This window comes from Symsagittifera roscoffensis, chromosome 4, assembly GCF_963678635.1.
Source record: "Symsagittifera roscoffensis chromosome 4, txSymRosc1.1, whole genome shotgun sequence".
Classification (NCBI taxonomy): domain Eukaryota; kingdom Metazoa; phylum Xenacoelomorpha; order Acoela; family Convolutidae; genus Symsagittifera; species Symsagittifera roscoffensis.
In genome coordinates this window covers 54601308-54627459 of record NC_087065.1, presented here as the reverse complement: position 1 = coordinate 54627459, position 26152 = coordinate 54601308, and positions in this window count along the sequence as shown.

Below are 26152 nucleotides of genomic sequence, written 5' to 3'. Positions count from 1 at the left end.
TTTGTGGCCTGTTTGTGAGGCTTGTACTGTAGGGTTATTTGAGCCTTTAAGCACGTTAATGATAAATTGCGCTCAATCAGGAAGGGTCAGCTGATTTGCGCTCAATTCGGAGGGTTCTTGGGAGAAGACTGATCCGGCAAGCAGTACAAGGAGCAACAAGAAGGGGCTCAACGACAACAACAATCGACTGTTGGGTATCGTTAACAAGTTTTGTATCCCTTTTGGTACAAAAATTAAGATAGTAATCTGTGGGTGGCTCGACAGTGCTGCACTGTAGTGACCCTTCACCGAACTGCGAATATCCGAGTTAAGCACCTTTATTCGGATATTAAACAAACCCGGAGGGGTATAGTATTACTAATATTATTCCTTATATAGCCTATATTAATACTCTTATATCGTTTTTCAGCGAAAAACACAGAGAGCAGACCGGTTTTTAGGGTCAAAATAGCGATATTTTGATCCCCCCACAAGTCGCGATTTTTGAGATATCGATATTTTTTCAAACGGAAAAAAGCGCTAAAGTAGTGTGTTACATAATAGATAGAACCGGTTAAGTTTAGTTCGGAAGTGGTTGGAACTATTTTGGAACCAAAAAAACCGAATTTTCGTGATTTTTGAGAAAAAGAAACACTATAAATTCAGAAATTTTTTGAAATTTTTGAGTTAGAACAGTAAAAGTAGTCGTTCGGACAACGTCCACTAGTGAATCTACAAGTTTTAAAACCCGCTTCCCGAAAGCCTTCCGGGTTGCAGAGAAACGAACTTAACGTGTTTGATTTGGTGGATTCATCAATCCGGAGGGGTACAGGTAGCATAGTTTTTCGCAAAATTTTTCCAATAAAAGCGTTTTAGATCGGGTCTTTTGCATTGAACTAGAGTATAGGCCTTCTGAGCTCGGATCAATAATTTTTAGGTCGAAAAGAACAGAATTGCGGAACCTATAAGAAATAATTTTTTTTTGACTTTAGGAAAAAGACGTTTACACCCTTACACCCCTTACACCCCTATTTGCCAATTCGGAGGGGAGTAGTATTGTATCGTGTCCCGGATCCTAAGGGGGGGTCCTTCCTAAGGGGGGGGGGTCCTCACGTAAAGCAAAATCCTAGGAAAGGGGTCCTTAATTTTTTGGAGGACCCCTATCCTAGGATTTTGTAAATGATCGCAAGTTCCCACCCCTAAAGTAAAAGACCCCCTCCTTAGGATCTTGTTAAGCTGAGCTCAACAACCGGGACGCGATACAATAATTCCTTCTAATTCCTTTGAAAGCGGTCCCTTTTCCCGCGATAATTAAAATTAATCGTCCTAATTCCTGAACTTTTCTTTTTTCGTCCTAGTTTCATGTGGATATCATTTCCTGGCTTTCTTTCTTTTCGTCAAAGATTTGTCATGCTATTAAAGTTTATTATTCAAAACAAGCCTAAGGATTTCACACATTTGTTTGAATTAACACTTGGTTTGTGTCTACTAGTTTATTTGCCTGAAGCTATTTATGTTAAAACAGTGATTGAGCTCAATACGAGTATTTTATTAGTTGTAAATTGGTAAAAACCAAAACATATACAATTCGAAGTATAAAAAGGACGAAGAGTAAAAATCATCTGAAAATACATGTTTCAGACTTTAATGTTTATTGTTTTGGTTTTCTTTGCGGTGTTTTTTAGATGGTCGTTCTTCTGAAGCTTCAGATAAAATAAATGGGTTTTTTATAGGGGGACGTTCACGGACTCGGCTACTAGAAGCGTCTTCTTCTTCTTGCAGCTCTGCTTCTGAGTAGGGCCGCTGTAAAAATCCCCAATCCGGGAGTGTAAAATCGGGAGAACTGTTATCAGTTTCATTGTATGAGTTGGCCCACTCGGTGTCCATGTAAATGTCTTCTAGAAAAGCATTTTCTTCAGCGGCTTTATGGCCAAAGGGCACTGTCGAAATTCCGTCGAAAAGTAGAAAACGTTTTGAGTCGAATGGTGATAATGCAAGTTTGTTTTGTTTCACTGTCATATTGGTGTGACCTTTCGAAACTATATTATAGTTGTATACTCTCATTGTTTTTCCAGTGAATAATGTGTCCCTGAAGGTTTGGTGGACCAGTTCTCTCTGTGCACTCCGTTTAATTCCTTTGGCACTCAATTTTTGAGTGCCTTCTAAACAATAGCAAAATTATTATTCTTTTCTACAACGTTGGGGATAGCTTCATTTCACTTCAGCAACTCAATTTATACCGAACAAAATTTGATTCATTTTACCAAAAAAGAGCAGAAGACTCTAAATTATGATTAAAAAAGAGGAAACAAGAGGGAATATGTTGTCAGATAAATCAACGTTTAGGCAACATTTTATAATGTTGCCTAAATCAGCTAAATGCCCATAGTTTAATGCAACAAATTAAGGGGTGTAGGTAGGTTGGTGGTGGTATTTTTGTTCTGTAAAAGGTAGGAATGGGGGGTGGAAGGGTGGCTTAAATTTTATTTACCATTAAGGACGACCGAATATAGTTTCGGTTTTAGGGCGATGAATTCTCTGATCGGCTTCCCACCAGTCTCGTCTTTGAACTTCAGCACAACTTTCTTGTTGGTATCCTCGAACAAGAAATGGTCCTTATCGTAATTTGAAAAGTCGAAATCAGCTTTTATTTTCTCCAAGTCTCGGTAAACGTCATCAGTTTTTATGGCGTAAATAAAACTATCCGTGTCGGAGTAAAGGAGTTCCAAGTTTAGATTTGGTTTCATTTTTTGATAGTGAAACTGAAACATGAAACGCTTGGCGAGGTCTAGGATGGTCGCACCAACTATCATAGGTTTATCCCACAATATTTTTGTTACTGAAAAGCTAATTGTGGCTAATTGATCGTCAATGATTTGAAAGCTTTTCATTGTGCTCAGAGCTGTTTTTTGTAAAAGTTCTCTCTCATTCCTTACAATCTCCAGCTTCTTTCTTCCTAACTTAGACTCCATTGTCTTACCGAAAGCTGAATTAACAATTAGCTTGTAGAAGTTCTCCTGGAATTTATTTACCGCGGCTTTTCGTAGGCGGGTGTTGAGGTCGACAAAGGGTGCCATCCAGTGACTTTGGCGGAACTGAAGAACTTTTCCGAGGTGAGTTATTTTCATTCCTAGCTCATGGTACAATTTTAGGGTAAGGTAGTGCAAAACATAACCTTCTTTAGGATGCAAGGTCTGTAGAAGCTTTGGCACTTTTGGCAGTGTGGTGATTCCCAATTTTCCCAACATGTCGACTTGCTCGTTGCTCATTGCACCGATGTCCACTACTTCACGAGAGGGGGCAAGGGGGTTATCAGCAAAGAAGTCGTGAAGCTCTTCGGGTATGGTTAAATTGACTTCAACTATATAACCCCATTCTGATGTTTCGCTGGTGAGCAGTATGTCTGCCAGACTTTTTTCAACTATTGAAAAATCGTTTAAGGGCAAAGGGCAGTGTTTCATTATCCCCCCGTACAAATTGTTTGCATCAATATTGAGGATGTAGCTTGATGGTTCTGAGGGCGAAAAATCGTCGAGGTATTTATTGTTTGCTTTGTAAAATCGGCGCGCGTAAATCGACGACATGCCTCCTCGTATCATTCGCTGCACAAGGTCTAGATGTTCACGGTCCGTTAAGAGTTTCAGTTCGGGCTTACAAACTTTTAGAAAGGCGTCCCCGGAAAGGTTACTTGCCGTGAAGTAACAGGCGCAATCCAGCCCGTATGTTTGATAGCAAACTTCACGAAAAGCTTCGAAAACGGAAGCAAGCAATAGCACATCTGTAGTCAAGTACAAGTCGTGGCAATCACCAAGTGAGCCACACTTCAGTTCGGTGAAAACTTTAAGGGCATGATTGTACTCGCTTCTTGAAACACTCACATCCCCTCCTGTTAGACTATTTTTCCACATTGCTCGTGGGGGAAGGCGAGTTTCTCGGAATTTTTCGAATGAGTTGAAGTATGAGTAGGGGTAATGCCCTTTCTGTTTCAACAGACTGACTTTTTCACGTGAGTGGCCGAGTTTTTCAAAATAGTTCTCCAGCAGAAAAAACTTTTCGTTGGGCAAATTATCGACAAGTTTTGCCAACGATGCCAGCATGAACCTATACGAATCGATGAATCTCAGATTTTCGTAGAGTTTTTTGATTTTTCCGTTTTTGTCCGTGTACGTTTTTATGTAGACTGAGATTGTCAAGGATATATATTTTTCTTCAGATGCGGGTATTACGGAAAAAGTGTTTTCCGAATCGCTTTTTGCCAGCGCTTTGATTATAAAGTGTAAATCATAATTTGTCAAATTATGAGCTACCACTGGAATGTAATTTGTTGTTTTTCTATTAACGTTACACTCATTGTGTGCCCAACCCAGAAACTTGTTGGTGTAATGGCAATGATCAAGTACCACTTGATCATTGTCGGAAAAATCATTCTCGCATATCCAACAAATTGTAGCATCTTCCCGTTCCTGGTCTGTTATACCAGTGAAAGTGTAATATTTCCTTTTTTCTACGTAAATTTGTCTCGCTAACGATTCAAGGGAGCTAATTAGCTCTTCCATCACATTCGGTCCTCTTTTAAGCTCAAACTTTAACAGGTCTTTTTTCCCAAATTCGATTACTGCTAACGCGTAGCCGCACGGTTGATGGATTTCAATTGTTTGCGTGCTAGATTTTCGCGGATCAGGTTGCGGTCCGTATACTGGTAAGAGCAGTGACTCCAAATCAAAGTAGATTACTCTGGGTACGTACCAACGAGCTGTTAAGTTTTTGAACTTGTGGTCATCTTTTCCCGGCTTGGGCATTGTTATGACGACATCTTCGTCTTGGTAGCACAGTTCTTGATGTCTTCTCAAAGTTTCGAATGAAGCGCATGTGTGGAAACATTTGCGACAAATCTCAGATTGAAATCGGTGCACTTTGTGCCGCACGTACTCGACCAGTTTCTGGAGATCACTTATCAACACATAGTGATATTTTGATCCATCTGTCAGCAGCAACAAGTCCACAATCAGGCTAGTAGTGAATCTGCTCGATACTCTTATGGGCAACAATTCGCCATCGTTGTACCTGAACAGAAAAATAATTTTTATACCTAGGTTTGAAATGAAATAAAAAGGGTGTTTGAATAGGTGAAGAACATTATTGAAGGAATTTTAAAATTTTTAGAAGGAAATTAGAATTTGCTTACCGGAAGACGTTGATTTGACAATTGTTCAACTTTTCAAATCTGTCCATATCCATCAGACCCATTGGCATTTCGTATTCCCCATTGATTTTCACAATTCCTTCTTTGTCGAGATTGTAGGTTGAGACTTTGTTTTTCTCCAGCCACCGTCTAGATGTGGGGTAGAGGGCCGGCTCATTCACATTGTGATATGCGGCAACAAAGGAGTAGAGAAAGCAACGGTCATCATCTTTAGTGTTGATATTTGTGAGCAGAGTAGATGCTGCGCTGAGTGCATCAGGTAGCTCGAGGTAGGATCCTGCTCTTATTGGTGAGAAGGCCGCGAAACTGATTTGCAATTTTTCAATTCTGTCAATAATCCATCCGCTACCATGAGAAGAGAACGAATTGACTTGGTTGACCATATGTTCAATCAGTTCCAAGAATTGAACCCCAGCTATTCCCTCGAAGTACACTGTCAATGTCTTAGTGTTCAGAAACAGCATGGTCCTTTCGAAGTTTCCACTGTCCCCGTCTTGCACAGTGGGAATTTTGATCATTCCCACTTCCACATGGAATTGCACCTTGTTCGGACCCTCTTTGACCCTTTCCAGTATAAGAGCATCTATTTCCTCCTTGTTTTGCATCATGACTTGAAGCAAATCCATTTCTTTTTCACCAACTTTGAGATCGTATCGACGCAATTTGCCTCTGAACGCGCTTTCCGTTGGGGCAGCGGAAGACGTCGTCTCAATGCCGTCCCAAACAGGCAATGCGTGCTTCTTCAGCAAGTGTTGTCCATAGCTTTCCGCGGTGAGAAATATTGTATGGCAATAGATACAATGACTATTCGAAGTCATGTCATGTACCAGCTCGACGTGCTCTCGGGCTTCCGACAAACTCTCGAATGACTCTAGACACTCATCGCAAACAGTTTGAGGAGGAGGGGGAGGAAGGATCTGGTGAACTTTTTGCTCATGTCTTCTCAAGTTCCTTTTAGAGCTCAGTATTTTTCCGCACTGCTGGCAAGGAACAGGTGTCGCGATAGAAGTAGAGTTCGGCATTGTTTGTTGAAGTTACTGAAGTAATTCAGGAAAATTTCAAGAAAATTTAGGAGAATTTCAAGTAGAACTGGTTATGGAAAAGCAAAAGCGAGAAGTGACTAGCACCAAAAAACTTTGCGGGTAAGGGCAAGTAGAAGCCATTAACGAGAGTTATACTTCGCCGTCTTGGCAATAAGTCTTTTCCTTTCCAAAAACAGGGTTTATTCTAGCTTTAAGCTCTATATGTCTCATCACTCTGCTCAAGTGGAGGGGTTTTGTATACTAAAAACTGATTCATTTACAGCCTCAAACTTTTGCTGTTAATTTTAAGGGTTAGCGATAAAATTTTGGCTTTTTTTAGGCGACTGGTTTAGACTTTCAATTAACATTTCAGCACTAAATTACAAAATTTAATGCTTAGAATGATTCAGATAGAGCCTAAAACTTTTTCTGACTAATTTTAACCGTGAAACAGTAATTTCCTAATGATTTCAAGGCCCACTTCTTGGTTTGCGTAAATAGGTATAATAAAAAGTAGATTTATGAGATAAAAGTATTCAGAAAGTAAAGCCCTCAACTAACTAATTAAGTTGAAAAAATAGTAAACTTAAAAAATGAAAATTTTGCAAATTTGACACCTTGATAGTTACCGATGCATGATAAGCATAGATTGTCATTTGAATGTGTAAAAGATATCGGAATCAAAGTTTCCTTCATGTCATTCGGTGTCCCGTGAAACATTTCATATCATGTCCTTCGAAATATTAAGGCATGGCCGTTTGGTTTAAGGGGCAATAGCTAACCCGGCGTTGCTCGTCGCTACGCTCCTCGGGAACGCCTCCCGTTCTGTAATTTCAAGTGAAATTTTTTTTTTTCAAAATAAAGGAAAACCTCAAACTTTTTATGTTGTGAAAAAAGGAAAAGTAATGTTTAAAAAAGTGTCTTTTAAATCTATCAACAAAAAAACCAGTAAGTTTTGTGGGACCTCGAGCACAGTTCTACTGGTCAAGTTCGAAATTTAAAAAACATAATTTTTTAACTTCTTTTTTCCTTCATTTTTAGCTTGAATTATTCGTTCGTTTTAAATTCAAGTGAATGTGGTTTGAAATTTTTAGGAGCTATCTGATACGTAATTAGGACAAGCGTAGAAATTCAAAAAAAAAAAACAATTATAGCCCAATCAATGAGAGTAGACGCCTGAAAAGTTGTGATTTTTTGAGAAAATCTGATTTTTGTGAAAATATTGAGGATTTTTTTTCTCTCCAATTTTTTTTCTCTCCAAATCCATTGAAACTACCCTCAATCAATTTGCCATGAATTTCTGAGCAGGGTTAAGGGTCATGTTCATTTTTCGAAAAAAAAACATAATTTTTTTTTTTTCACATTTTTACCAAAAAATTGTCCGTTTTTCACCCAAAACATGTATATGAATGTAATATAATGCAGATTTATGGCTTAAAACACTCTCTGTTACTTTGCGTAAGACCTGGCTAACCCCACCGGGCACAAAGTATGATGAGAGAGAGAGGACAGAGAGTGTTTGATAAAAAAGCCAAATAAATATGGTTGGACTACCAACAAGAAAATGTTGGACCCTTCCATATTTATCTTTCTTTTGAAAAGAAAGCAATATCCCGAAAAGGATATTCCAAATGGGGTTCACTAGTGAGCAAGTGTATTTATCTCTCTCTCTCTCTCTCTCTCTCATTCTTTCTCAAACAACAATTTTAGCGTAAAATTATTCTCGATTTCTGATTTTTTTCTAGTTTTTCTCTAAGATTTTGCTGAAAACTTTACGGGGCAAACTTTAATTGATCTATTAAGCAAACTAAAAACTGAGACAAAAAATATACACACAGTAATGTTAAAACAGCTTAGAAGTCAAATCAAACAAAAATGAAAATATAAAACCTTGGAATAATATTTGAAACAAAAGAAGGAAAGTTTTTTGTTTAAGTTATTAGAAACCTCGAAACTGTAGTTTTCTCTTTTTTGGCGCATAGCAAGCTGCATTTGGAGGAGTGCCTTGAATGAGATCTGGGGTGACTAGATCAATTGTCTCCGCACTAGATGAAACCCGAGCATCCGAATAGGAAGTTGATTGTTCTGGAGTTGAAACTGGTCCCCTAACAAACGACTCGGGAGACATTGCTGTCGGAATATCCCAGTACGCTTCGCGCTCTGCATAGTCACGAATACATCCCTCCTGATTTTCATACAACGGCATTGACTCGCAGTCATACGCGAAGAGAATTTTTCTTGGAGACTGCTCGAGCGAGGTTGTGTCGTTTATCTCCGTCTTTTCTAATGCCGGATAGCTCTCGTGAATAGTGCAACTCTCGTACATTCGTTTTCGATTCTGTCTAAGTAGATCGATGTGATCAAGGAGGTAGTTTGGTAGCATGATATGACTTTTTGTAGTCCATTCCTCGTTTTGATTCTCGTCGTTTTTTCGGGGAGCCAAGTCATTGAACGGACTTGCTGTAGACGGAGAGACTCTCTCTTTCTGTTGATGGATGACTGCAATCGACTCTCTCGTGTATGTTTGGTAGATAATGGTTCTTTCTCGATCAGACACTGAGATTATTTGTAAAGGACTAGTCATGACTTGAAGAGGTTTAAAGTTTTGTTAAAATGAAATGACTGAACTACCGAAATGAAATTGAGAGAATGAAAAGTATGAAAAGTTTATTAATGAAAATGAGATCAGGAAAGGGGTGGCATAGTTCAATTAGGTCAAAGCTAATAACTTTTTAGGCGAGGCTATCAAATTTTATTCATTCTTTTAAGCATGACGCCTGAGGTCATGTTAGGAATGAATGTGAAAACCCGATTTTTTAGATTTATGTGACAGCTTTATTATAGTGGCTACGGGCGAAAGCACTCAAAATCAAGTTTTCATGATAGTTTGCCAGACATTCATTGTTATGCTGTTAGAAATTCATTACCATGATTCATAACAGTCATTAAAATAACCGTCACAATAAATAACACTAGAAGATTTTTAGAGTATAGCCGGGGGAAAAAGTAACTAAATACCCATATAAAAAGAGGTTTATCGTTAAAGAAATTATATCCTTGGTGATTAAGTCTTATCAATATGGCTTAGGGCGCTCGTAAACTTTATCACCTAAATTTTTACTTTGGGAGCGCATGATCTGTCTCGTATACTGTGATCAGTCATTCTTCAACGTTCCACACTAAAAACCAGTTGGTTGTTATTCATTTATAATGTACGCTTCTCTTGACACGGATGTAGACTATTTCGATGATTTTAGGGATATATCTTCGAATGATAAACGTTTAGTTAGAGTCGGTGCAAAAACATTCGCACAGACCGGTACTTACATAACTATCAAATTGTACAAAAAAGACGAAGAGGGAACTTTTAAGTATCGACAAGGAATAACTTTGTCAACTGGTGAATTCGAGTCCTTGGCGGACAATTACACAAAAATTAAAAGGTTGACGAAAGCAAAAAACTGCGACGTGACTGAAAAACTTAGAAAAAAGCGAAACAAATCTAAAAAATCTTCATGCTCTGAAAAGGAATGCGAAAGTGAAAACGATGATAACTGTCGGGTTGTGTAACATTATCAACTCGTTATTCGATTGAAACTTCAAAGCAATGGTTGAAGCAATGTATGAGCAATCCCCTGATTATTTCAAACAATTCCGTAAAAATTACAAATTTTTCATCCTGAATCATGAACCCAACTTTTCAGGCTTCGCTTCAAAAGCAAATTTTGCAGTATCCTCCCATTCGAATAAATTAGATTTTTGCAACCATTCGATTGACAACGAAAAACATTATCATGTGCTGGTCGAATTTACGAAAGAGTCTACCGATTTACTTAACAAGATGACTTCAAAAGCCTTCGTTGTTCCTTGTCTTCTCTCTACATTCAAATATTTAATTTTGGGTTGCTCCAACTATGAATTGTCTGGCCCTCTGATGGAAAAACTGAAAATAGCTGTGAATTATAACTCTATCAACAACTTAGATGTTAGTGGTGTTCCAGTTCGCAGACGATTGCCTCAAGTTTGCTTCGGCTCGCAGACTAAATCTGTTCAAACTCAAACTGACCTGATTACTAACGTAACAATTGAACGCTTTACTAATATTTTGAATGGTGAAAACGCTGCTGAGTTTTCTAAAATAATTGACATAATTTTAAGTGGGTATGGTTGTATGGAAATTGATTCAAACACTTTGTTTGTGAAATTTATCATGGAGAAGAAATTCAAGTTTTAAATATTGGTTTTCTTTCGCTCTTGTATACCAAAAAAAAAAAAAAAAAAAAAAAAAAAAAAAAAAAAAAATTGTTACTACACAAGCGGGAGGCGTTCCCGAGGAGCGTAGCGACGAGCAACGCCGGGTTAGCTATTGCCCCTTAAACCAAACGGCCATGCCTTAATAATTCGAAGGACTTGATATGAAACTTTTCGCGGTTCACATAAACTTGCAGAAAAAAACTTTGTTGTTAATAAGAATGAATTGAAAAAAAAAAACGAATTTATAAATTTTACAAAAACATCAATAAATTAATTTAGAATAACATATGTTTGGCAAATCTTATCAAATCATGATCATTAAGTTTGAAACCTATTGGAAATTTGTTTGTAATTATAACATGAGCAACATAAATACAATAAAGTCCGCATAACACTGAATCAGCTGATTGTATTGGTTTTTTCAACAGTAGCTGATTTCCCTCGTGAATTGTTCGTCGCATATTCTTGTACACGAGGGGATAATCACATAATCGTTTACCTAGAGGATCTGCGAAGAATATCTGTCCTCCAGCTTGAGCAAAAAGCAACCAGTGGGTTCCAGGTTGATCCGATGGTGAGGCATTCATAATCATGAACGTATTATCGTTTTTCAGTACTGAAGAGCATGGCAAATCTGCCGGAAAAACACCTCTAAAGCGATGTTTCAAATGTTTACAACGGTTAATAATTTCTACTAGTTGAAGATTATCCATGTCTATCTTAGGTCATAAGAGTGTTTTTGGTAATTTTTCTATCTGAACGCACATAAACTGTTGATGCACGCTCTCCCATAAACAATAACTCGACGTTATTAGCGAGACCTGCGTCAAACTTGAGTTCGAGCGAAATAGTGCAATTGGTCAATTCAGGATGAATAAAATCGTGTGAAGCCTCCTGAGTAGACGTGAGATCAAAAGCCATAATATAATGATTATCATAATTAGCGAGACTGATTCCATGACTAGTGTTTAAAACAAAATCAAGAGCCTCAAGCGTATTGTAATAAATTCTTTTATTTTCTGATGTTGAGATGGGAGTTCCGGTAATGGGTAGACCGTTTCTGTAAACAATGATCTCATTCAACCCAAATTTCTGGTAATGAAAAGGGTTTGTTCTATTAGTACCCAAATATGCTTCGTTTATGCTCATTGCTACTATCATTCTTCGAACAGGTTCTTTTGCAAAAACATCCTCTTGTCGCCAGCTTTGTACTCCTGCAGTTGCGAGAAACGTTTTTGGTACTACTTCGATGTAATTGTAAATTGCCGGGTTCTTCAACAAAGTTTTTTCTATTGATGAGAGAACATAGTCAGTCACAGTCATCTTTCTGACATAGAGGTTAGCTTCGATTATTTGGACCTTGTAGTGTTTAGCTGCATCTTCAGATATGACAACAAAATCATTAGGAGAACGTCTAAGAGACAATCTTATTGTCACACCGCTAAGTAGATGCTTGTCACACGACAAAAAATCGCAAGCAATTTTACCAAATAGCTTCAGCTCGCTCGAGGCCGCAACGAGACCTTTACGCTCCGTAACATCATCAGCTCTCCTTCCAGCACCGTCAATGGCTGATGGATTTTCTTCATAATAATAACCTTGACAAGCCAACCATGTTTTCTTGGCATCATTACCGTATGAAAACTCGGTCTCAATAAAGCTTTTATGGGCAAAATTAGCATTGGTAGTTGATATTTTTTCACCATTCAGAGACAGTGTACACTCAGAAAATAATGAAGATAAAGGATTGTTAACAAAATACGGCGTATCTCTGTTTGCCGCCTCTGTAGCATGTGTTCGAAGCACGTTTCCATTGCTTCGAACAATTCGTGCAACTATTTCCAAACGAGTACGTTGAAGATCGATGAAATTATTTCTGTCGCCGAGTACTTCAAACTCTAGCATAGGACCATCAGGGGAGTAGGAAGGTCCAATTTTTTGGGTGAATGCATTTTCAAAAGTGACAAGCAAAGGCGGTTTCTCAAATAAGTCCAAGGAGCTGTGAGTTGCTTCACTCGGGATTAAATTAGAAATCATTTTTAACCCTTGTAAAGAAATCGGAGCGACTTCTCTGTGCAGTTCGTTTTCTGGGAATGACGCGTCTCGTTTTTCGTTTAAACGCCGTCGTTCTTTTCGGATGACTTTTCCGAGATGTACTTCCTCCTCCTACTTGCTTTTTGATTGTTTTTCTAACGGTGCTTTTGAGTGCCTGCTTAGGACTTTTTCTTTTTGTTGCAACTTCTATCAGTTCTGGAGCTGCCTGAAGAAGTAGTTCTTTTCCGATTTTTTTAGCCGCGGGTATCACAAATTTTCGAGCCAGTGGAAGTGCGACTCTTCCTATTCCCAAGGCTAATGCACCGAAGCCACTGCCTCGTTGTCTATAATGCCCCGAGAAATGTGGTAGGTTTGCTTGGTTGTGGTAATATGAATCCATTTTGATCAATTGCTAAACTTTTGAAATTTCAAAGTCAGAACAACTTTTCCCCCTCCAGCGAAAGGAACAAGTCCTCCAGTTTCTGTGCGCAAGTTCACAGAAATATTGGAAATATTATTGACCAAAAGTTTTTTAAAATCCAAATTACTAAACACTTTACGATGATTCGGTTCAATTGTACATGCGTAACCGTTTTTCACTCGACGATTTGTATCAATGACTCGTAAAAGGGGTGCTTTTGTGTCTCCGACTATTTGATAATGAATTATGTCCAGATAAAGAAACATAAGCTGAGTACCAGCGCATACATCAACGGGATAGTCAGCAATAAGATCTTGGGTAGAGAATGTGCTATGTTTCGTGCTTCCTTGTTTGTAACCTATATGATAACCAGTTCCATCTCTGACGCCTTTGAATCCAAGTAGACTAGGAATTTGCGGGCTTGAAAAAGTTATACCTTCCCAATAATGCAGCCATAAGGAAAGATGTTTGGTTATTGGATCTATTACGTAATCCAATTTCTCTAATTCTGTCTTTCGACGAATCTCGTCCAGTATTTGATCAATGCTCGTATATTCTCCTTTTGTTAATTTTGCTGTTTCTCCAAGGTAAGGTCTGGAGATCTTGTCTTTCTCAACTTTCATGCTTGCTATAACCCGATCTTTTTTGTAGTACACAATGTTGTTGTCAGTTACGTTGTTTATCTGAGTAGGGAAGGTAATTTCTGTAACTGCTACTCTCCATTCACCTTGCAAATTTAGTTCTTCACTCAGGAGATTTTTGAAGTTGGCCAGAGTGTTATCCTTAAAAACGTTCATTGATGCAGATGAAACTAGGGTAATTGTGAAGGAAGGGGGAACATTATGGGTGAAAAGACTGTCGGAAGTGCCCTCAGTCATGATTGTCCTTCTTCAGAACGCGAATCAGTTCAGACTCGTAAAATTTTCCCTCAATCGGTTCTCTGTTAGAATCAATCAAATTGTATGTTGGGGGATTTCGTGTTGGTATGTCAAAAACTTCAAACACTTCATCGGTGAACGATTGTTTGTAACCCTTGCGAAAACGTATGTCTACTTTGGCAAGTCTAACATAATCACCAACATAAAGCTTTGGACGTCGAACTAACTTCAAAGACTGTTCTGCTCTTAATGAAATCAGGCGAGGAACATCTTTTTTAGTTACTTTCATTGGTGCAAGATTTGTGACACGATTTGTTCTCGAATTAATTGCATTGACAAAATCTTGCAATTTGTCAATGTATGAGTAAGTCCATTTATCCTCCAAGTACTTATAAATAAGATTTTTCAAGGAACGGATATTTCTCTCAGCGAATGCGGACTTTTTCTCGCTCTCTGTGCTATATGTGTTTATGCCTTTCTTTTTACATAATGCTTCGAAGGACCCTTTAAACTCTGTGCCCTTGTCCACCCATACTTTTTCCGGTTGTTTTGTCGTTATCATTAGTTTGAACGCTTCTGCTGTTGTAGTAGCATACTTTGATTTCAAGGGTTGCACTCTGAGATAGCGGGACATGCAGACAACTGCAACAAGCAGATACTTAACATCATGGTTGTACTGGGCAAGTTTATCAACAAAGGCCAGATCTAATGACCAGATTTCGTCGATATCGTAAACTATGACCTTGAGTCGCGGCGTTTTTCGGATCACAGTTCGATATTTTGTGTAAGCAGGTTCAGTATGATGGAAATGTTTAACTTTCTTTCGCGACAAATTGCTTGCTTTTATCAAGTTGTTCACACTACCAAATAACGCGGGACCTTTGTCACTGTATTTAGTTTTCAACAATTTTTCTTCAATCTTGGTAATTTTCCCATTGTTTTGTTTGCGCCTTCGTCTTTTCTGACGTTGGAGAATCTGAATCGTTATGGGGCGTTCCGTATGAGTCAGAGCCTTCTTCTGACTCTTTTTCACGTTTTTGGTTTTGGGTTTTTCTATTACCGCTGAGACTTTTTCGTTTGTGTTTTTTACTTCTCTTAAGGTTTGCACTACTTTTTTCCTGCCAAGTGGGCGATGTTGAGCGGGTTCTTGAGGGTCCGGGTTCTCGTTTCTCTTGAGCGTTAAAAGACGCTGACTGAACCGCGTGTTTGGCATTTCGATTTATTACCAGGTTTTCATTCAAGTTGAGAGCAGTTAAAATGTTAATGAACGCCGGATTGTGTAGTTTTTTCGTTGGTTGTTGTATGTCGTATAAAAATATTGTAGCTTTAAGTCCTGTTGGTACTTTATCTACATATATCACCTCATTGTCATGGTTTATGGTTACTCTTTCTGAATTTTCTATAATTTCAAGTACGGTTTTTGCTCTAACAAATTTTTTGTCTTCTAAAACTTGTAACTGTCCTAAAATGCTTTCGGTCTGTCTATTGTGTTTCTCTTCTAGTTTTTCGTCTTTAACACGTTCGACCGGTACTTCTTCATCGTCCGTTAACAGTTTAAGCTGTTCTTGTTGGGGCTCAACATTATCCGTAAATGTTTCCTTCGTTGCAGTAGTCTTACTAGTTTGTGGAGGTAATTGGGGTCTAAGCCGGTTAAGATAGGACAGTTGAGCATTTTTATGTTTAATATTATTATCATGAAGAACACGTGCAGCATGTGGCTGCTCTTTAACATATAAATGTTTCGGAATTAGAATGAATTCTTCAGCAGTCATCATTAAGTTGTGAGGTACTTGTAACAAAAATAAAGTATTTGTCGAACTAAATGGAAGCCTTCTTTACTCAAAATAATCGCACGTTTTTTGACAACACTGGTTTTTGGAGTTAATAAGTATTTGTATGCTGTCTCGAATCGTTCGATGTTTGCGATTTTAACGGGTACGTTTCCATTGACTACATTGAGCAAACATTCACAAACAAGTGTTATGATCTCACGATTTGAAGTTTTTCTAATTAATCTTCTTAGCTGGTCAGGTTTCAGTTGTACCATATGCCGCAGAATAGATAAGTTTTTCTTTTTCATTTGTGATTGGAGTAGTTTCTGCTTCAGATAAGGGTAAATAAAAAACTGTTGGCCCAGGTGGTGTGATATTTGAACAATATCTCAAACAATCTGATGTACGGGGGTCCAAGTCGATTAGAAGATGTCCAAAAGAGTCTCTGGTAGCTAATTCGTAACAGTTTCTCAAAAATTTTGATACATTCAATTGTCTTCCTAATAGATCTAGTTGCTGAACGTCGCGAGGCGATTTGAACAGAATGATGTGTGAAGTGTTCAAATCAATCGTACGCGACCATCGACTTTGTTGAAACAAGTTATGCTTAACATATATTACATCTATCCCTCTATGTCTACCCGCTGTCGCTAACCTAACAAATTCCTTGTCATTATAGATGTCTTCACATGAATCATCGAAAACTAGAAGAACATTTTCTAATTTTCTCACAGATTCGAATCCGTCGAATTTCATGAACTCCATATTCACTTCGCGAGAAGACACTTTTTCTGAGAATGCAGGTTGCATCTCTTTGTAAAGATATAGAACGGTTCCAAATTTAGGGTAAAAAGTATTTCCCATCAGAAGTTTCAAAATTAACTCAGTTTTCCCGGATCCTGAAGGTCCCACTATCGCCATAAAAATTCTTGTCGAAGTATCAATCACTTTATTCATATTCTTGGGTTTGGTAGTACGTAACCAACCAAGCCTGATAAAATCGAGAACCAAACTGACGTTTCTTCGCAACTTAATTTAGTGAAAGAAAGTTTGAGAATGCAGAAAGTTAGTAAAATTAGAATTACTACCATTTGCGCAACAAAAACTACTTCAGACCTTGGCAAAGTTACATTGTTACAAAACTTCCATGATTTTTTTTTCACTGCTTGTCTCGTTATAAACAAACTCTGTTACTAATGTTGCGTCAGGTTCATCTACTGCTGTTGTTGCTTCTGACATTTGAGAAACTATTTATTCTACAGACTGCGTTAGACTTTTTCTCTCTGCGAATGAAGCTTGTAAAAAATTAAATTACTTTTGAGAACAGTAAAAAATTTCATAACGTGTGAAATCTCTATCATTTATGTCATGCATTTCTAAAACAAAGTTTGCTGGGATATTTGCGGTTTTTTTGTAGTACATTATTTTCTTCACAGTATCCTCTTTCACAATCGTCTTAATCTCATCTGGCAATTCACTGCTGTTTAGATCCATCTGAACTCCTGGCTGACGTTTGGGTACTAAGACTAGTTCGGGAAGACATACTCCTCGCTTGCTGGCTAACATTTCTGATAAACTTGAATCTCTGGAAGTATACAAATTGATCAATAACTGGAAAAAACCTCTTCAACGTAGACAACTCTTCTTCGGAAATTATTATTTGCTCCTTCCTCTGAACAATTTGGCCACTGCAATCAATACGCTCTATTCTCGTTAATGAAATTTTAATATCACCCTCTGGAGTCATCCACGCACAAAGCATTGAATTTTGTGATAGGTATGTCTCCACTTTCGCTGATCTCTCGCTGTTGTTCATTTTTCAACCAATCATAAAAAACCTTGGTTTTCTTCAAGGCACAATGATTCCTGGAGTTGTAATGTGGAATATGTTTATTGCAACTTGGATAATTTTTAAAATATAAGTTTTCAACCCGAGGACAGCCCAAATCATCTAGGTTTTCAATCTTTCGGTCCAAGTACTTGGCCAAAAATTCTGTCTTTTCTTTTCCTTTAGCGTAAAAAACGGCACCAGGATTTCTCAGCACAAAACTCTGAAGTATTTGATTCAAGTTTATATAAAGATAATCACCGTTTTCCCAATGGAGACCGTGTAAATAATTAGTTAACCAGTTGTAAGCTTTTTGTTCAAGCTTTGGTAGTATATTGAAATTCACTGGAGGTAGGAAAATGAGTCGATCGCTGTAGTCTGAAGTTGTTATTGCTAATTCTTTAACCACAAAGGCGTTTTTCTTGTAACGAAAGCCTTCCACGTCAAGCACAACTGATCTCTCGCCTAGCATTCTAGTAAATGATAAACTTCTGGTTTTTTCAACTTAATGAAAAGGCAGAACGCTATTCCACTCAAATGTCCCAATAAGCTGTTGTTACAGTTCCAGGGCAACATGTAACAGTACGTGGGACCCTGTTGATAAAATTCGTGTATAAATCCGGCCGCATCGTGCAAAATAGCGTGCAATCGTAAAATTTTGGAATTTTTCAAATATTTGTCCAAGGAAGAGTTATCAATACCAATCAAGCCACCATAAGGTCTCAACTTAATTAAAATGTCGTAGTTAAGGTTATCAGAACTAACAAAAAACAGAGAACATGCAGCTAGAAAATAGTTGCGTCGGTTAGAATTATCAGGATAAGTTTGTTTCAAAGACGTATAAATTTCGTGAATTATTTTCAAATCAATAGGAGTTACTCTGCTTTTTTGCAATTTCATTATTTATTTTTTCCAACACCTCTCCAACCTGCTGAATTTCAAGCCAGTGGAAATAAAAGTGACCTTGCAAATACCATTTAGACTCATTAAGATAACGGTGGTAAATAATTAAATAAACCACCGGAAGTTTTTTGTATTTTGATAGCTTGTTGAAACATAGACGGATTTTTCTCTCCAAGTCTTTATCAACCCATAATGAGTTAAAGTCAAACGAATAGTCGAAAACGTTTTCATAATCAGCAATATTCAAATCGCTCACAGTGCCATACTTTTGTTTTGTAGAAATGCACCAAGAGATTTGTTGAAGCTCACTCAAATAAAATTGTTCTTTGAAAATCAACTCGTATTCTTTCTTTGAAATTTCCTTTGCCCTTTCGAGGAAGACGACGTAGCGTTCATTACATAATTTGAAAAATGAGTTTTTTTCTGCGGTTGAAAACACTCTTAATTGTAAATGTTCATTATCAATATCTTCAGTACACCAAGTTCCCTCTAATTTCATTTTTCTTATTTCAAAATTTGACAATTTTATCATTTGGTATATTTTGCCCAGAAACGGCCGCCGCCTTTTGAGAGTAATTTCAATTTACTGCCTTTTCACCATAAAATTTAGGTCAAGTTAAGGAATTAGTTTACTGCTGCCAACAGTTAAGCTACGCTGCCAAAATGGCCGGCGAATTTTTATTATATACCATAAAAGTCAATTCCCCGTTCACTAACAAATTTCAACTAGGTCGAAAGTTCATTTACCCTAAACAAGCATAACAATTAATATGATTCATATAATTAATCAGGACCAATAATTAGGACCCCAAAATTTGGAATTAGAAAGATTTTTGTATCGTGTCCCTTGTTGTTAAGCTAAACTTAGCAAGATCCTAAGTAGGGGGTCTTCTGCTTTTTGGGTGGAAAATCTCTTTCGTTTACAAAATCCTAGGATGAGGGTCCTCCAAAAAATTAAGGACCCCTTTCCTAGGATTTTGCTTTACGTGAGGACCCCCCCCTTAGGAAGGACCCCCCCTTAGGATCCGGGACACGATACAATACTACTGAGGGGTCCCAATCCGGAGGGGTCTCATATCTACTAACTCAGAGGGGCCCCAATCCGGAAGGGTCTAAATTTTGTTAGTCCGGAAGGGTCCTATTGAAAACAAGAAGTGAAAAATCAGAACATCCGAGTTGACAATTGCGGGAAAATACTCAAGAAAAACAGCAGGAAATTGCTATTCGCAATTTCCAGATATAAAATTGGACACGAGTAGAGCTGTCTTATCCCGGAATAGGAAGAGAGATAATAAAAAGAAGAGAGAACAACTATTCGGAACAAACTAGAGTGAACCTTCAATGGAAAGGTAGACAGCTTGAGTGTCCCAATGGTTCATACAAAAACTCCAATTCTAGAGCCAGAATTTACTTCATTTACCAAAACTGACCAGTATTAAACTTATCTAGTTATATTATCTAATTCTTGAGTTGCTTACCAGTTTAATTACTCCTTGTACTCGAGTGCATCAACATGTGAGTCCCTAATTTAAATTTCTCGAGTGTGTTTTATGATTGTTATGTTGAGATAAGGCGAGTTTTAAGTTGATCCATCTGAAATGGATCAAAGTTTCACTTTCCAATAAAAAGTAACTTAACGGAATGTTCTGACCCTGTTTTTAACGGCGTTCATGTATTTTGGGTATCTTGAGACCTAAGTATGGGAACGTTCTTATTTTCTAGAGTGGGGGGATATTCTGGTAGTAGCCTTTAAGCTGTAACGGGTTCTAGTCTCATGTCGCAAGCGAACCGAATTGGCTCCGACCGTTCTTGAGGTAGAAAAACACAAGAGATAGTGTCCCTGACTCTTGAGCCAATGGTTATAGGGCCTATTTTTCTTAAGCCTCATATGTGACTGAAGTAGGCGACTGTTACAAACAATTTCCATAGTGGTATTCAAAAGGCAAAGAAGATATGGGAAGCAAACCAGTATCCACCCTAATTCTACGAACCCATCGTCAGAGAAACAATTGATAAACTTCTGGGGCGAAAAATCATCATCACGGACAGGCAGAAGAAAGACAAAGGCCTGTCAACAATTTTCACTTTGCAATACAGAGGCACTGTGAGTGACACGTTTAGAAGACGTTTGAACAATATCACTAGTGTCCCTGTTATTTTCACGACCCAGAAACTGAAAACTGCTGTCCCCTCTCTAAAATCCAAGATCCCGAATCATCTCTGTAGTAGTGTGGTGTATCATATCACTTGTCCTGGCTGTAGTGCCAGCTATGTTGGGCAGACAACCCGACACCTCGCCACACGCCTTAACATTCGCGGATCGCTACTCCAGTGGATGAACACATGACACAAGGCGTTGGCAACACAGAAAACTTGGTGGCAAAGATCATTGATCGATCTAACGACCCTGTCAGACTTTTAACGCTTGAGGCCCTCCACATCAACCGACTCAAATAAAGGATCAACAGAAAAGAAGAATACAGGTCGCGCGAACTGACAGTCAAGGTAAGAAAAACATCTTTATTGTCCCATCAAAGATGGCTTAAAGATATCTATATGTGTGTTTTTTAGATCTCTCGGTGCTATTTTTATACTGTTTTTTTATGTTTTTTAATTTTGATTTTATTCTGTTTGTAGACTTTGGATTGTACGTTTATTGTTTTTCCTTTTTTAGACTGATGATGTGAACGTGAAAATTGTTGACGTTCTCTTAAACATTGATTGTTTTTCCTGAGCAAAAAATAGACGCTAGTTCAATGCTTGAGTAAACTTAGTTAAAAACTATTCCGTGATTTAGTCAAACGGTCTTTTGAAGTCCATAACTAATATCAATTTGACTTCTGTATTCAAAGGACCGGTATACTTTTTCACGGATTACCAACAATGTATGACGTATCGTCTTTTCCGAAAACCAAATTGGGATTCTTGAATAATAATTGACAGCATTCGATTTTTCTTTTAGCAATTTAGAAGTTTCTAGTTTTATCCAAGGAAATTGTTTCGAGAGAGTTTCCTTCCGCCGCAGTGTCTTGTGTGATAAACAATTTTAATCTATGCAAACCATGGATTAGTCAGAACATTTACATTGCTCCAGCAAGATTCTTCAAAGGTATAACTGAAAATTTTCTCAAAATGCTTGGGAAATCTGTCTTACAGTAGCTGAGGTCTACATAGGAAACACCTGTTTGATCACTTGTAGCCAGTATAACTTTCAAGACCTTGGCATTCTGATGTTCTAATGCGTTTAATGCTTTTTTACCCTTCATGCAAAAAACTTTTGTGTTAGTTTTTGTGGCAGTCGGTCATATCTGGAAGTTTGACCTCGAGGGACACGAATATACGTGATTTTGGAGTGAAGTTTTGTTTTTCAAAATTTCGAATGGAGCCTGTCATGCTCAGTTTTCTCGCGACAACTGAAAACATAAAATGAAAAATCAGAACGACCGAATTAACAATTGCGGGAAAGTCGTCAAATATAAACAGTGGGAAATCGCTATTCGCAATTTCCATCATAGAAAACGAGAGTAGAGCTGTCCTATCTGATATAGGAGACCAAACGAACAATTAGCAGAATTAAATCAACTGGACCAGTGTGAACATTCAACGGAAAGGTGGACAAGTGAAGTCTCCCAATGGTCCAGAGTCAAAACTATATTCTTGAGTTAAAACTTACTTCCCTTGATTGGGACTCGTCATTAGAAAACTTCTTGAGTTACATTTGATTATATTTATGCCGGAGTCGTTAATTAGTTCAATTACTCTGTGTCTCAAGCGTGCTGCTATGTGAGTACTAAACTTAGTTTTCTCGAGTGTGTTTTATGATTGTTTTGTTGAGATAAGGCGATTTTTAGGTTGATCCATCTGAAATGGATCAAAGTTCCACTGTCCAATAAAAAGTAACTTAACGGATTGTTCCGACACTGCTTTTAACGGCGTTCGTGTATTTTGGGTATTTCGAGACCTAAGTATGGGAACGTTATTATTTTCTAGAGTGGGGGGATATTTTAATTGTAGCCTTTAAGCTGTAACGGGTTCTAGTCTCATGTCGCAAGCGAACCGAATTGGTTCCGACCGTTTTTGAGGTAGAAAAACACAAGAGGTAGTAGACGACTGTTACATTTAGTGATCCAGCAAGACCACAATCTGTGACATTCGACCAGAATGGATCAAAATGCAGATTCAGCAGATTCGGAAATTTAGCAGCGAACCTTCCGAATTGACGGTTTTAAACGATTAACGACGTTATTGGGACGATTAGTCAAACGGTGAAGGTCAAGATATTCTGGTATTTTGAAATTTTGAAAATTCGAAGTATGACGTCATATTTGTGAGAAACGTCTGTGACCAAAAACACTTAAAGATATATATAAAACTAAACAACAAGTAGTATAGTACCCAAGAAAAACAAAAACTATAAAAAAATAACCGAAAAAACCAAAAACAGTAAAAAAAAAGTTAAAAAATCAGTAGAAATCATCACCCCAGACAAGATGTGATCCGACCCTCACGTTTGTTGTTGATAGATATAGTGTTGTTACAGGCATTTATATCAGTCAGGATCGTTACGATCAATTTGTGGCCTGTTTGTGAGGCTTGTACTGTAGGGTTATTTGAGCCTTTAAGCACGTTAATGATAAATTGCGCTCAATCAGGAAGGGTCAGCTGATTTGCGCTCAATTCGGAGGGTTCTTGGGAGAAGACTGATCCGGCAAGCAGTACAAGGAGCAACAAGAAGGGGCTCAACGACAACAACAATCGACTGTTGGGTATCGTTAACAAGTTTTGTATCCCTTTTGGTACAAAAATTAAGATAGTAATCTGTGGGTGGCTCGACAGTGCTGCACTGTAGTGACCCTTCACCGAACTGCGAATATCCGAGTTAAGCACCTTAATTCGGATATTAAACAAACCCGGAGGGGTATAGTATTACTAATATTATTCCTTATATAGCCTATATTAATACTCTTATATCGTTTTTCAGCGAAAAACACAGAAAGCAGACCGGTTTTTAGGGTCAAAATAGCGATATTTTGATCCCCCCACAAGTCGCGATTTTTGAGATATCGATATTTTTTGAAACGGAAAAAAGCGCTAAAGTAGTGTGTTACATAATAGATAGAACCGGTTAAGTTTAGTTCGGAAGTGGTTGGAACTATTTTGGAACCAAAAAAACCGAATTTTCGTGATTTTTGAGAAAAAGAAACACTATAAATTCAGAAATTTTTTGAAATTTTTGAGTTAGAACAGTAAAAGTAGTCGTTCGGACAACGTCCACTAGTGAATCTACAAGTTTTAAAACCCGCTTCCCGAAAGCCTTCCGGGTTGCAGAGAAACGAACTTAACGTGTTTGATTTGGTGGATTCATCAATCCGGAGGGGTACAGGTAGCATAGTTTTTCGCAAAATTTTTCCAATAAAAGCGTTTTAGATCGGGTCTTTTGCATTGAACTAGAGTATAGGCCTTCTGAGCTCGGATCAATAATTTTTAGGTCGAAAAGAACAGAATTGCGGAACCTATAAGAAATAATTTTTTTTTGACTTTAGGAAAAAGACGTTTACACCCTTACACCCCTTACACCCCTATTTGCCAATTCGGAGGGGTCCCAATCCGGAGGGGTCTCATATCTACTAACTCAGAGGGGCCCCAATCCGGAAGGGTCTAAATTTTGTTAGTCCGGAAGGGTCCTATTTTTTTTCCAATCCGGAGGAGTATTATTTTATTAAAGGACTTAGGTAAACGGAAGAAAGACTAAAGTGAGAGGTATTAGGTTATTAGCAGACAGGGTAGGAATCAGTGACCCTTCGGAACTACTGGGCATATCCAGTTGATCTTGGTACCAATAGATCAGAAATAAACTGAACTTACTGATAGGGACAAGTTTTTCTGATAGTTTTTCGAAAAAATAAGCGTGAAATTTTTTTGAGATTGTTTTAGCAAATTCACCAATTTGGGAGGGTAGACCCTTCACGTTTTATAATTTTTTTTTAGAAAAGCCCTTACACCCCTACCAAAAAGTAATAGCGGTTGAATAAAGTTACTTTAGGCTGTTCTAGACAAAAAGGGAAGGCTAAAGGCACAGGAAAACCTTAATCGGGCCGAAGTTAGGCTAGCGATAAGACCCTTCACCGTTAGCGTGAACTGTCAAATAAGAGGCTTAATTTCAATCCGGAAGGGTCTAGGAAAGCATTACATACCCTTCCTAGTTAATTGAGAAAGCAAAACCGCATTGGAGAACGTATCCGGAGGGGTATAGATTGATAGAAGGAAATCTCCGAAAAGCTACTATTACAAACCAGAGAGCTCCTAATCAGGAGGGGTCTTATATTTGCTAATTCGGAGGGGTCCCAATCCGGAGGGGTCTTATATTTGCTAATTCGGAGGGGTCCCAGTCCGGAAGGGTCTTATATTTGCCAATTCGGAGGGGTCCCAATCCGGAGGGGTCTCATATCTACTAACTCAGAGGGGCCCCAATCCGGAAGGGTCTAAATTTTGTTAGTCCGGAAGGGTCCTATTTTTTTTTCAATCCGGAGAAGTATTATTTTATTAAAGGACTTAGGTAAACGGAAGAAAGACTAAAGTGAGAGGTATTAGGTTATTAGCAGACAGGGTAGGAATCAGTGACTGCACTGGTAACTTGCGTTTCAATAAAAACCAGACCAAAACAAAACAGGTCCGAACTCGGATATTCGCGACACTAAGTCTAAACTAAAAAGAACGTAATTCGTTGGTGTGGGTTGAAACCCAAAACGTTTTTGTGAAAAGTGACTGCCCTGAGGATTGTAATAAATCTAGCTCGGGGTCTAGAAGGCAGATAGGTAATACAGTACTCGGTGGGTGCAATAGACGCCCACTTGAGAAAATTACTGCCTTCAAGGTTTTTGTCTGTTTGGTGCAGCACCAAGCAGGAAAAACTTTTTCTTTAAAAAAACAAGTTAGACTATTGTACTGCGACCGACTAAAAGTACAATACACATACGTTTTTTTTATAGAGATATTCATATTCTGTCATTATATATTTTTTTGTTTTTAATTTTAAATCAACATAAACTGTGCTTGATTGGTAGTGAGTACACTATCTTTTAAATTGACTGATAACATCATATTGTGCTAGTTCTCAAATTTTACGACCGATAATCGGTTAGTGTGAATAAATTATATGCAAACTGTACTCTGATAACATACAGGGATTAGTGGTCACTATTTTATAGAATCTTGTGAAGTTTATTGTGTTGTGTCATTTTTATGGGTAGTCAAACTAAAAGGTCACTAGCAATCGAATTAAGTGTAAAGACATTAAGAAGTGACAAATTGAGAATGAATCTAGACAAGTCAAGGATACCTAAACGAGGTAATAGCTCTAGGAAATTCATACCTAAAAAGCAAAGAAAAACAATGACCGATCCTTTTGTGGATTGGATAAAACGAGGCCGGACCGACAAAGGGGAGACAATTTCAGGCAGAATGGTTGAAACGAGGAGTCAGAAGACCTCAGAAGAGAGAAAAAAATTGTTAGAAGTGGAGTTCAATACGGACCAGGCCATGAATGACAACCAGGAAGTACATGGACTGGAAGGGAGAGGCAGAAGGCTGGCGAGTGAATCTACTCCGGTAGAACATGGCCATGATTTTGCCACTTCCACCGGGACGTTGGATTGAGAGGAGATGTCGGAACTGTCCGAAATTTCAACTGAAACAGCGGCAACTAGAAGATCTCCAACAGAAAACACTATGATGGCAGGCGGGACTGAGAAACAAACAACGTCATCATCGTTCTCAGAAAGAATGAGGAACACCTTAGGAAACATCTTTCCATTCACCATGGGAGGGGGCACAGGAAATGAAGGTGAACCCAGGAGGA